The sequence below is a fragment of the Bos taurus genome, chromosome 13 (genome assembly GCF_002263795.3).
Source record: "Bos taurus isolate L1 Dominette 01449 registration number 42190680 breed Hereford chromosome 13, ARS-UCD2.0, whole genome shotgun sequence".
Lineage (NCBI taxonomy): Eukaryota > Metazoa > Chordata > Mammalia > Artiodactyla > Bovidae > Bos > Bos taurus.
The window spans coordinates 44,549,061-44,563,104 of record NC_037340.1 but is presented as its reverse complement, the minus strand read 5'-3'; positions in this window follow the sequence as shown (position 1 = coordinate 44,563,104).

Sequence of the window (14,044 nt, the reverse complement as noted above, 5' to 3'; positions counted from 1 at the left end):
AAAAGTCTTGCAGGTCACAGGACCCTGACACTTAGCTCCATTCAGCAACACTTACTGCGGACTTGCTAGCAACTGCCAGAGCAATGGGTACCTAAAAACGTGTTTTTTTTCCTCTTTCCCAGTTTTTTCTTTTACTGAAATATAGTTGATTTACACTGTTGTGTTCATTTCTGTTAATTCCCACCATTTCTGCTGTAACAGCAAAATGTTTCAATTATATATATACATGCATATTGTTTTCCATCTTGGATTATCCTGGGATATTGAATATTGTTCTCTGTGCAATAGAACAAGACCTTGTTGTTTATCCATTCTGTGTATAATAGTTTGCATCTGCTAACCCCACCTCCCACTGCATCCCTTCCCCAAGCCTGCCCCTTCTTGGCAACCATAAGTCTGGGGAACAAATTTTTAATTTAAGTAAATTGACGCTACAGCCAATTTCCTCAGAAATAAGGGAAGGAAGAAGCTTTATTTATAACAACGTGGTGATCGTGCTTACATTTTCTTAACTTTCACATAAACTTGTTATTTCCCATACCATCACTCTGTGAAGATGCTGATGTATTTAATTCTCATTTCATGAATGAAGGATGGGATACTTAGACTTTAGCATCCTGTGGTTAGAGTCTTCAGGAAGAAGACAACAACCCAAGTGTTGTGCCTTATTGTTCAGTGCTTTCACCTGATTAAATATTCACATCTCATGCAATGAAAGAGATGGAAATTATTTTACCGATGGCCACATGGATGAGAATGCAGCTTAAGGTCATAGCTATTGCCCATCACTAAAGTAGAAAATTCCTTCTGCTGGGATCTTTTTTCTCTAGACACCAGATGCTATTGTAGAGCCTGGGGTCTGGTTTATGGGTTTTATTTATTTGGTTTTTTTTAAGCTGCTAATCAAAGTATAAAGCATCATTTGAAATCAATGGAAATACATATATATATATATATTTTTTTTTTTTTTTTTTCTGAAGACAGTGGCTGGCTGGTCCTGAGGAAGAGAATGAGAATCTTTACAGAGGCAGAAGCATAAAGGCTTATAAATGGAAGAGCAGAGGTGAGCAGGACAGTTAGGGAGATATTCCCACCCTGTGCCAACAGACAGGATGGTCCTGGAGACCTGACCATGGAAAGGCTCTTGGGGGGAATCTCTGTCCTGCAGGGCAGACACCTGCCTTCTCTGGGGTGAGTGCCGCCTGCCCAGGGCAGGACCCAAGGTGGGGCTGGTGGGGGTGCTCAGATATCCCAACTCTGGCTCAGATTAGTTCCAAAGCATAGCAGGCCACCCCTTGTATGAAAGAGGATGCTATCAGGGGAACTTTCTGAGGCACTACCATGTGTCCCATACCTTTCCAGGGTTTAACTGCAGCATCTAATTAAGAATAATGCCCAGATCCTGAGGTCTGCAGACAAGCTGTCCAGGGGGAGGTGGTATTTCTGCCGGGTAGTAGTGGCACAATCGAGGGTTCAAGATTTAATCCATCCAAACTCTGGTTTCCAACTTAAAATAAGGAAGGTAGGGACAGCTCCCTGCCAGGGCTACAAAAGAGGACAATCCATGTGATGCGTAGGTACTTACTCTTAGCTGCTTCTGTTCCTAATGTCCTTATATCAGTGGATCATCTTTGATGGGAGGAGCTGAGTGCTAAAGCATCTTCAGTCCAGAGTTGAATGTCTCAGAGGACGTGCTTCCACTTTAGCCTGGTGGGAGAGGACCTGGGCTGGATGGAGCCTCCCGCTTTGGTGATGGAGGATAGTTTTCAGAGAGCTGTTGAAGCGAACCAGGAACACTCGAGGTTGGCAGGTGGACTTCGCGCTGTGGGAACACAGAGGAGAGAGGTTTTGAGAACGGCTGAAGGCACATGATTTTGAATTCTACTTAGGTTTCCTCTGCTGCTCCGGACCCCTCTGTGTGAAATGTGCGCCCGAGACCCTGAGCAGAGAGCTGGGCTCTAGCTCTTTGGTTTCGGGCAGAGAAGGCTGTGATGCTGGTTCTGTTCCCCCATTATACTCTCAGCCCCTTGGGGGAAGGACCAAGCTTGTTCCCATGGTATCTGCACACCAAGGACACTGTTGGCTAGGCTACAGGCTCTTCAGTGTTCTCGTCACTATAAAGACAATTTTCTAGAGTCATATACCTTTGGACCTTGACCAAGTCCAAAAATATTTGTTTAGAATTCAAGGTACAGATTAACAAAAAAGTGAGATTCCCAGTGGGATAATCATCAAATCTATTATAGGTTAGAGCTATTGATTTCTATAAACTAGATTGCACTCTCTTGGAGGGAAGTGATTGGGTTTATTCATCTTTGTTTCATCAAAGTGTTTGTCACACACAGTGCTTTTCCATACGGGTCTTTAAAAAACCTTCCCGCTATGTGATTAAATTTGACCTATTGAAGAGAAGCAGAGTTGATGGTCTTTGAAGAGAATGAAGACCAAAAGTTTAAGAAGACCTGACTGAGGCATAGAATGACAAAATAATTGGTATATTTAGTCAAAAGTTTTCAGCATTATGTGGACAAAACAGTAAAAATTGCTTTAATTCTGTACGTGGTTGGTTGAATTAATCACACTACTTAGAATTAAATGCACTGTTTTTTGTTTTTCTTTTTAATTCCAATGAATGAAACTTTAATGAGCCAAACCTGTCTTAAAAATATATGACTTTTGGTTGAAAATTGCCCATGATATGGACGTTACTCCTCCTATGGATTTTCCTTTTGTGAATGTTTTATCTACTTAATAAAATTTTATTGTGTGAAAATGCATACATGAGAATTGAATCTTTGTTGTTTATTCTAATACGTGATACATTTGTAAAACTGAATTTGAAAATTTGTTCAAATTAATAATTAAGATGTTTTCAATTATTCATTAAATCTCTTAATAAATGCCTGCATTTATTAACTCCATTGATAAATGTTAATAGCCCTCTAAATACACTTACCTATTGTGTAATATTAGGTCATTTTTCACGTTATTTTCTCCGAGGGATTTGAAAATACCTTTGACTCAATTGTAATCCTTTAAAGTCTGAGGAGAACCAAGTTTAAACAAAAAATTCCCTCATCCTTCCTCCAGTACATACGATACATGGAGTTTAAAAAGGTTTTTAAATTTTATATTGGACTACAGTTGATTTACAAAGTCGTGTTAGTTCCAGGTGTACAACAGAGTGATTCACTTATACATATACATACACCTGTTCTTTTTCAAATTCTTTTCCTATTTAGGTTATTATAGAATATTGAGCAGAGTTCCCTATGCTATATCTTAGGTCTTTGTGTGTGTGTGTGTATGTGTGTTTTTAAACCAAACTACTTTCTGATTTTTCAAGTCAAGTTTTTGGAGATTGGTCAGTTAAAAATCATAATTTTTAACCCCAATGAAGCTAGTCACTTCTCAGTCAACTGCTTGTCAAAGGCAGGCTGGTTTATGGACCCTTGGCTGTGCTGATTTTGCAAACAGCTGCCCTCGGCAGAGGAGCTGGAGACGATAGAGCAGAGGTAAGCTGTTAGCAGAAGATGCACTCAGAGGCTCACTGCTGTCTTCCCAGGATTTGCCTGCCGGAACTACTGCAGTCTGGCTCAGTTTTACTGTTACAGCTTCATACCTTTTAAAAGCACTGTGAAGTTGGTTAAAACACGAAGCGGCTGGGCAGCCCCTGGGGCAAATTACTGATGTAGGAGTTACTGATACTTCTTAAGCATCTTAATGAGTTTAGCATATTTGGCAATCCCACTAGGTTCTTAAAGAGTGTGTGACTTACAGACTTTTAAATCTACCTCAGCAACAAGGTCATCAGTGGATGCAGGTTATAATAGGGCTTTTATATTAAAAAAGTTATAAAATAACTTTTCCTTATGCATTTACATGGACTATAGCATGGCATTTGTTTTTTCCACTATGCCCAATACCCTCTAGAAAACTCATGTCAATACAGGCGCAGGGGATTAAGGCATGCAAACCATTATGCATAAAATTAGCTACAAGTTAACACACAACATACACATTAATTGTGTAATACAGGGAATCTATACAATATTTTATAATAACTGCAAATGGAGTATATCCTTTAAAAACTGTGTGTCACTATATTGTATACCTTTAACTTATATAATATTGTACATCAACTACACGCCAATAAAAAAAAATTTTTTTAATAAAATGGCAAAAAAAAGACCAAAAAGAAACTAAAAGAAAACTCATACCTGTATTTTAAGTCATCTGTATTTATACGGATCTATTTGTACCCATAGTTATATTTGATTTAAAAGCGTTCATATCTAGGAATAGATTAGCATTGAAATTATCTTATATGTTTATTGTTTTTGTTGTGTCATTGTGTCTATGTAGGAATGTTTTCAATCTCAACTTCTTGAAAAACAATATTTCTCAATTCTATGGATTTGATACAGATATACGAAATTGAAAATTGGAGCCACTCAGATTGTCAAATTGTCCTATCCTCTTACGGTTGGAAGCAATAAGTTTATTAATTACAACTGGAATAACAGTTTATAGATTGTAGAATGCCCTTCTCGGTGAACTCCCCAGTGTTACCAAGAACAAGTCAAGGCCTTCACGATGTAGCCATTCCACATTCTTTATGCTTCCACAGAAATTAAACCCTGGTTCGAATGTTTTCCTACATACATGCTTATGGAGGTTTGTCTATCCCTGGAACAGAATCTGGCTGGCTGTCCATAGCTAAGATCATTTTTCCAAAACATGCAGAAATTTTAGTTCAATTCTAACAATATAAAAGGGCTGCTTTAAATCACTTGTTATTTTACACTTTTTAATGTTCAGTGTAAATAATTTGGTATTTTTTTCCTCCCCCAACAAAATAAGGCCTGTGTAGACACATATGCACAAATCAGAGCAAATCAGACCAGATTCACCAGATGACTGACAGGTCATCAATCTCGCTTTAGCCACCTGGTACTAAATACAGGAGGAAGCTGACAATCCAACTATTTCTTCACCCTTCTTTCTTGAGAGCCACCTTTCCATAGAGAAGGGACAGACTTTTAAGCCCAGAAGTTTGTTTCTGAGTCCTGCCTCAGCAGTCTTTGGTTAATCTCTCTGCGTCTCAGTGTATTTATCCAGGATGTGGTACCTATCTCAGAGGGTTCTTGCAAGGATAAAGTGAGTGAATATGTTTAAAACAATTTGAACAGCGCCTGGTATGCATTTGTTTTTGTATTGGCTGTACATCTCCCTAACAATAATAGTGATGATAAGACAACTCACTATGTCAAAATTACCCAGGATGGCTTAAAATTTAAATCTAAATCATATCACTTGAACAAATCTTACGTAATGTATCTGCTCTGTTTTTAATGTGACTGATGGTATCTTTCTAACATGTGTGAGTGGCTTCAAGCACCCTTATTTGTTCAATAGCAGTTTCTTGACATTTCTTCCACCTCTAGCTCGGCAGGAATTTTCTGTGGGCCTCTAACGCACAGGTCATTTCAGGAGTCCCCAAGTCACCCACCCTCTCTGTTCAGGTTGGGCAAATGGATCTCAGGGCCCAACTCGGGAGCAATCTCTCTTCTAGAACGATCCTTCTGTCCTCCTTGAGCAGAGCCAGTCTTGCCTCTTACCCTGTGTTGAAAATTACTCCTTCTGAATATGACGCGTCACAAATGCCCACACTGACTGTGAGGTTGCTCAGAGGACTGAGAGGCCAGCTGATATCCATTAGATGGAAAGTAATGGTGACATTAGTGTAATAAGAGGACAGTGGGCTTCTAGTAACTCAGGGTGCTTAAACTGCATTATTGCAATTTTGGCAGTATTTACCCTAATGGACTGAAAATTAAAATGCCGCAGATCTGGACATTGTACTGCATTTCTTCCTTCAGTGTGGATGTGTGTGCTCAAAATGGCCTGGCTATTTGAGATAAAAACAGAGTAAGATTCATCCAGGGGAGTTGAAATGGAAACTAAGTGTTAACACTACCTGGTGACGAGGCTAGAAAAGGGACACTTAGCGGACCTGGAGGTGGGCAGGGCTGAGAGTCACATCTTCCTCTGGGGTGAGGATGCCCCGGATGGAGCCTCCAGGGGAGACCTTGGAGCTGTCCTGGCGGTCAGGGCGGTGGGGCAGCATCCACGTGGTTGAATCTGTGTTTTATTGGCAGTCCTCAACCCCAAGGCCAGGAGGAAGAAAGGTGTCCAGGCCAGGCTGAGTCTTGGAGATGGGATGGGGGTGGGGTGGGGGTGGGGACTCTGCAAGAGTATAAACAAAGAGATGGCATAACTAGACTTGTACTTTAGAAAAATGCAGCAAAAATGGACATGCCAGCAACAAAGCAGTTGAGTGGGAGTTAGAGACTCTGAAAGCTTACTGCTAATCTCATTTGCTGAACTGAACTGAACTGAATCTCATCTGAGTTAAGCTCAGCCAAGGCCACACCAGAATCTGCTAATACCCCTCCCCCGACCCATCTGACAACTATCCCAGAGCTTCTAAAGAGCCTGAGACAATTCGACCTTGAAGAAGAGGGATATGAGGAGGGGGAGGGGAAGAACAGTGGGGAAGAGGAGACCACTGAGGTTGTTTTCCAGAAGACAGGATATCCCAGGGTGTCAGATTCATGGGGGTTGCTGAGACAGTGAAGGAGAAGGCAGACGGCCCAGGGGAGTTAGGTCAGCATCACACGCTTGGAGCCTGACCCTGCTCAGCTCATCATGATGGACTGTAAATTGGATTCTGAACTTCCCTTTGATTAGAACAAAGAAGCAATTAGCTTCATTACATGAGTTCAAAAGTTTAAAACAAACCAGTTGCTCAGTCAAATTACTAACTTTTCCTGGTTCTAAGAGCTGTGAAGACAATTTCCAACAGGCCTCCTGAAAGCGGGGTCCCCACCATACTCCTACAGCTTCCCGGGTGGCTCAGTGGTAAAGAACCTGCCTGCCAATACAGGAGATGCAAGAGATGCAGGTTTGATCCCTGGATTAGGAAGATCTCCTGGAGTAGGAAATGGCAACCTACTCCAGTAGTCATGCCTGGAAAATCCCAGGACAGAGGAGCCTGGTGGGCTGTAATCCATGGAGTCACAAGAGTCAGACATGACTGAGTGACTGAGTACCGAGCACACCCCCGTATGTGTCCACACAGGAGCAGATTTTGGGGGGCCACCTTTGTACTCTGGTTTGTTACAAAACATTACATATATATGTTTTATACATGTGCCTACAGACATGAAATATGAAAGGCAAGAAGATACTAATAAAGAATCTCTCTATACATTAAATGACATTACCAATAACTCTGAGACCTTCTTACCCTTCTCTGACACCATACTATTAAACTTGCTAAAATTTTGTACTTATTGCTTGCTTGATTTGATTTATACTTTTCTTTCACACTCATCCATAAACAACATATTATTTACTTTTGAGAGTTTCTGAATGTAAATGGAATTGGTGTATTTGCGTTCTTCTGCTCCTTGCTTTATCTGTTCAACATCATGTTTTTGATAATTATGCAAGCTGCTGAATGTTTTGTAGTGTGCTTATTTGCACTGCTGTGCAAATGGTATTTTATTTATTAATATTTTATTTTCCATTCACCTGTCAGTGAACTGCATGCTATTTTTCATGCATCAATATGGGCAACAAATAATATCAACGGTAATTTAGTAAAGAAAGGGCAGGTTTAAATTATATTGCTCAAGTGTATAGCTTTCTAGTAGTCTCCAACCACAGTATGATTTATAATCTCTAGAGGATTAAAACAACTCCATATCCTTCTGGAATTCCCAGTGCCTTTTAATACCAACCAACAGAATTACAATGATTTGATCTGGCAATAATCAGTAAGCCCAAATTCTCTTTTGCAAATAAGAACTCTTTATTTTTATGTGAATCAAAATGTCAGACAAAATTGATGTTTTCATATGAAAATTAAGGGACTGACTAGACCATATGCTTAAAAAGATGTATTTGAGTATTTGAATGGAGAAAGAAGGAAAAACAATTGTAGATTAGGTCACTTCTGGGTCCGCTTCTGGCAGAAAAAAAAATGAGTGGCTGAGAATCAAAACCTGGAGGTTATCAACTCACAGCTGTCAGAAGGGTTATCAGCAAAAAGACAACAAATAAGACATGTTGGCAAGGATGTGGAGAAAAGGGAACCCTCATAAACAGTTAGTGGAGATGGAAACTGATGCAGCCACCGTGGAAATAGCATGGAGGTTTCTCAAAAAATTAAAACTAGAACTACCACATAACCCATCAATTTTACTGCTTGCTATTTACACAAAGAAAATGAAAACATTACTTGAAAAGGTATCTGCATCCTCATGTTCATTGTAACATTATTTACAATAGCCAAGGCATGGAAACTTAACCTTAGTATCCATCAATGGATGACTGATGAAGAAAACTTTATGTATATATATATTCCCTGTTGTTTCAGATAGTAGAGAATCTCTGTGCAATGCAGGAGACCTGGGCTCAAGCCCTGGGTTGGAAAGATCCACTGGAGAAGGGAATGGCAACCCACTCCAGTATCCTTGCCTGAAGAATCATGGACAGAGGAACCTGGAAGGCTACAGTCCATGGGGTTGCAAAGAGTTGGACATGGATAAGCGCTTTCACACACATTATGTATGTGTGTGTGTGTTTGTGCACATTTATATATTTGTGTATATATATATATATGTATATCAGTTCAGCTGCTCAGTCGTGTCCAACTGTCTGACTCATTATATTATATATATATACACATACACACACACATATAATGGAAAATTATTCAGCCATAAAAAAATGAAATCTTGCCATTTGCAGCTACATGAATGGACCTTGAGGGCATTATGTTAAGTGAAATAAGTCAGATAAAGACAAATATCTTATGATATCACTTTTATATGGAATCTAAAAAAAGAGAAGCAAACTCAGAGATACAGAGAACAGACTGATGATTGCCAGAGGTGGGAGTGTTGCTTGTTGTTCAGTCCCTCAGTTGTGTCTGACTCTTTGCGACCCCATGAACTGCACTGCATCAGGCCCTTCTGTCCTCCTCTATCTCCTGGAGTTTGCTCAAGTTCACGTCCATTGAGTTGGTGATGCTATGGCAACCCACTCCAGTATTCTTGCCTGGAGAACCCCATGGACAGTATGAAAAGGTGGGGAGAAGGGGTAGGCAAAATGAGGGGGTAGTCAAAGGCACAAACATCAAACTTCCATCTATAAATAAATACTCCCTGGGCGTGGAATGCACCATATGACGATTGCATAAATATGTATTGTATATTTAAAAGCTGCTAAGAGAGTACATCTTAAAAGTTCTCATCACAAGAAAAATAATTTTTGTCACCCTGTTTGGTGATGGATGTTAGCTGGACTTATTGTGGTCATCATTTCACAATATACACAAACATGGAATCATTACATTGTGCATCGCTAACTAATACAATGCTATATGTCAGTCATACCGCAATAAATTTAAAAAAAAGAAGCACTATTCTTGATTTTCAGCCATTACAAAATGTACAAATCCTTCTTAGCTCATAGTCCTGCAGAAGCTGAGGTTACCCGAGGGCCATGGTGTTCGGGCCGTGAATTCCACCAGAGACTCTGAAGGCACTGGTTCCGTCCATGGTGCTCAGGGGATCTGAAGTGGAGGGGTGATACCACACAGTCGTTCACTGAGAGGGCCCACTAGCTGTTGGTTATAGTGAGAAGTACTGCTGATTTTTGAAAAATAAACTTAAGTGTACTGTTGTGCTGGAAACACGTTCTAGCCAGGAAGACAGTGTAGGTTCCGTGTCTTTAATTGTAGATCTTGGGGAGGACGCTTAGTTGTCCATGGCTGAGTGTCCTCTGCTCCGAGTCATACAGGCACAGTCTGGAACCTGGCTCCCTGCAGAGAGGAGCTGGCCGAGTGGTCACTGTACTGGCCGGTCAGGCCCAAGTCCAGGGGACTGACCCCGTGGCAGTCTGCTCTGGTTCAAAAACAAATGAAGACCTGAGGTCCATTGTGCTCTTATCAGGCTCTTATCAGACACCTAAAAGGAACCCTCAGTGAAGTGGTGACCCTGGCTGGACGACCCCTGGGACAGTCCATGGTGCTCCGGCCATCAAGGAGCTAAAGTACGTGGCCTGTCACCAAGAGAGTCCACGAAAGAGGATGCGGGAGGGGGGGCTTCCTGGGTGTTGCTCTGTGCTGGTTCCAGGGCAATGTAATCTCCCTGTCAGACCAGTTGGAACATAGAATAGCGTTCTTTGTACATTATTATTCACTTCAAGATGCTCAACGATTCCCGGCCAAATGCCAGGCATTTTGTTAGTTGTCGGGAACAGGTGGTAAGACAGAAGTGGCATCCCCCTCCAGAAAGCTTGTAATCTGAAAATTATCATTATCTATATTTATATCAAATCTCTATATCTATCTATCTTTGTGTGTCCGCACAGTAATCATGATATAAGTGTGTGTGCGCTAAGTTGCTTTAGTCCTCTCTGACTCTTTGGGAACTTGTGGACTGTAGCCCTCCAGGCTCCTCTGTCTGTGGGATTTTACAGGCAAGAATACTGGAGTGGGTAGCCATTTCCTTCTCTAGGGGATCTTCCTGATCCAGAGTTCAAATGTGCATTTTCAGCAACTCCTGCACTGAAGGCAGATTCCTTACCTCTGAGCCACCAGGGAAGCCCCAGTCATGACATGCTGCTGCTGCTGCTAAGTTGTTGCAGTCGTGTCCGACTCTGTGCTACCCCATAGATGGCAGCCCACCAGGCTCCTCTGTCCCTGGGATTCTCCAGGCAAGAATACTGGAGTGGGTTGTCATTTCCTTCTCCAATGCATGCATTCATACTAAGTTGCTTCAGTCATATCTGACTCTGTGCGACCCCATGGACGGTAGCCCACCAGGCTCCTCTGTCCATGAAATTCTCTAGGCAAGAATACTGGAGTTGGTTGCCATTTCCTTCTCCTAATCATGACATAGTATTATTTAAATTGTCATAATGTGTAGGTTTCCCTGGTAGCTCAATGGTAAAGAATCTGCCTGCAATGTAAGAGACCTGGCTTCAATCCCTGGGTTGGGAAGATCCCCTGGAGGAGGGCATGGCAACCCACCCTAGTGTTCTTGTCTGGAGAATTCCATGGACAGAGGAGCCTGGTGGGCAATAGTTCATGGGGTTGCAAAGCCTTGGACACCACTGAGCAACTAAGCACAGTAATACTGTGTTATTTAAAAATCCACAAAGATTAAGATTAAAATTATTCACTTTTGGCATATGCACACATAACATTTTTAGAGAATTACACACACACACACACACACACACACACACTTTTGTCTCAAAAGGGAAGTATATGAACTTAGAACTGTTATGACTTACTCCAGAAACTCCTTAGGTTCTCACACTACCAATCACCAGGGAGGTTTTGAGGGTACATAAAGATAAACTTGACTAAACTTGGGGAAAAGGCCCAGAAATCTGCTTTTTTACAAGTTCCCTACATGATTTTGTTTGAAGATACAACAGAACTGGCATTTAACATTTTGTTTGCAAATATCATCTCCTCAGAATGACTGTGGATACAGAATTGTCTGAATATTTTCATCCAAAATGGTCACTGGCTTAAGCCACATGACATGACCTCCAGCGATGTTGGAAAATATATTTTTTTTCATTTTAAAAATATCTGTTCTTTTATTGCTTCTTTGATAGTGTTTTTTTTTTTAAAGTGGAATTATTCAGTACATTAGGCAGATTTATTAAGCTTGGAATACTGTAGTAACTGTTTTACTCAGAAATTTTGACACACTTTTTTTGTGCAATCAGTCCCTTGAGAGTTACTTCATTCTAGTTGCTTTTTCTTCTTTCTCTTTCATTTCTTGGGACATATCCGGGTAAACAAAGCACTCACTAGAATAACCCCAGTCTGCTACTGTGCTAGCTGTAGGCGTCAATTTGCTGGGGCCGGGGATTATCTTAGATATGCCAAATAACCAATTACTGTGATTTCTGCTTTACAAAATGTTGCATTATCGGGTGCTATGGTTCATTGGAAATTAGTAGGAACTTCTAATTCCTGAAATAGAACTATAGTTGAGAAAATATCTCAAACTTTGTACACGATGATTAAGCCTATTTTTCTCTCTGCTAGCCTGCCTTTGAAAACATCAATGGACACTCACAATCGAAAACTTTACCGTTTTGCCTGGGGTCAACGGCGGTGGTTCAGTCTAGAACTAACTAGATAGGAGTCAGCCGTATAGGAGACTCTGAAATTGGATCATTGCCTCTGCAGCTGGGTTTGCTCTTGAGGTTAGGATGTTTGGAAGGAGATCAATAATCATCCAACGTCTCAAATAATTACACAATATTTAATGGATGTTGTAACATGAGAGAATGGTCTTCCTTGAAATAAAGATACTGATACTATTATCTTTAAATCAAGAGAAGAAATAACCCTATAGCCCAAACTCTATCTGTCCTCTGCTTCTCTATCTCTCTCTGCGTGTGTATAAAAATGTAAAATTATAAATAGTTTTACATTATACATACAGTTTATATATATATTACTATATATAGTTTTACATTCATACACACAGACATTTCTCTTCTTTCTTCCATACTAAATGAATTAATAACTATAAAAATATAAGGCAGCCTGAATCTAGAAAAGTTGTCATGGACATTCTAGAAATTTCATTTCAAATCAAAGCGTTCAAACTAGTTCCTGATGAGTAGAAATGAACTAAATCATATCAGGACCTTTTCTGAAATACACTGGTTGTTTACTTTATTGAAATTTGTTATTGGCATTCCCTGTAGTGGTTAACCTCTCTCTTATTTGTCTGGGTGGGGAGTGAATTTCTTCTTTTTTTCCTTTCTAAAATTTCTCACTCATTCATATATATAACACATGACAAATTCTTTGAGGAGCTATCCCACGTTGAAGGTCAGGAAGGGCGGTGGTGAGGAGATACCCCTCGTCCAAGGTAAGGAGCAATGGCTGCGCTTTGCTGGAGCAGACGTGAAGAGATACCCCACGCCCAAGGTATGAAAACCCAAGTAAGACAGTAGCTGTTGCAAGAGGGCATCAGAGGGCAAACACACTGAAACCATACTCACAGAAAACTAGTCAATCTAATCACATTAGGACCACAGCCTTGTCTAACTCAATGAAACTAAGCCATGCCCGTGGGGCAACCCAAGATGCACGGGTCCTGGTGGAGAGATCTGACAGAATGTGGTCCACTGGAGAAGGGAATGGCAAACCACTTCAGTATTCTTGCCTTGAGAACCCCATGAACAGTATGAAAAGGCAAAATGATAGAATACTGAAAGAGAAACTCCCCAGGTCAGTAGGTACCCAATATGCTACTGGAGATCAGTGGAGAAATAACTCCAGAAAGAATGAAGGGATGGAGCCAAAGCAAAAAGAATACCCAGCTGTGGATGTGACTGGTGACAGAAGCAAGGTCCAATGCTGTAAAGAGCAATATTGCATAGGAACCTGGAATGTCAGGTCCTTGAATCAAGGCAAATTGGAAGTGGTCAAATAGGAGATGGCAAGAGTGAACATCGACATTCTAGGAATCAGCGAACTAAAATGGACTGGAATGGGTGAATTTAACTCAGATGACCATTATATCTACCACTGTGGGCAGGAATCCCTCAGAAGAAATGGAGTGGCCATCATGGTCAACAAAAGAGTCCGAAATGCAGTACTTGGATGCAATCTCAAAAACAACAGAATGATCTCTGTTCGTTTCCAAGGCAAACTATTCAATATCACGGTAATCCAAGTCTATGCCACAACCAGTTACACTGAAGAAGCTGAAGTTGAACAGTTCTATGAAGATCTACAAGACCTTTTAGAACTAACACCCAAAAAAGATGTCCTTTTCATTACAGGGGACTGGAATGCAAAAGTAGGAAGTCAAGAAACACTTGGAGTAACAGGCAAATTTGGCCTTGGAATATGGAATGAAACAGGGCAAAGGCTAATAGAGTTTTGCCAAGAAAATGCACTGGTCATAACAAACACCCTCTTCCA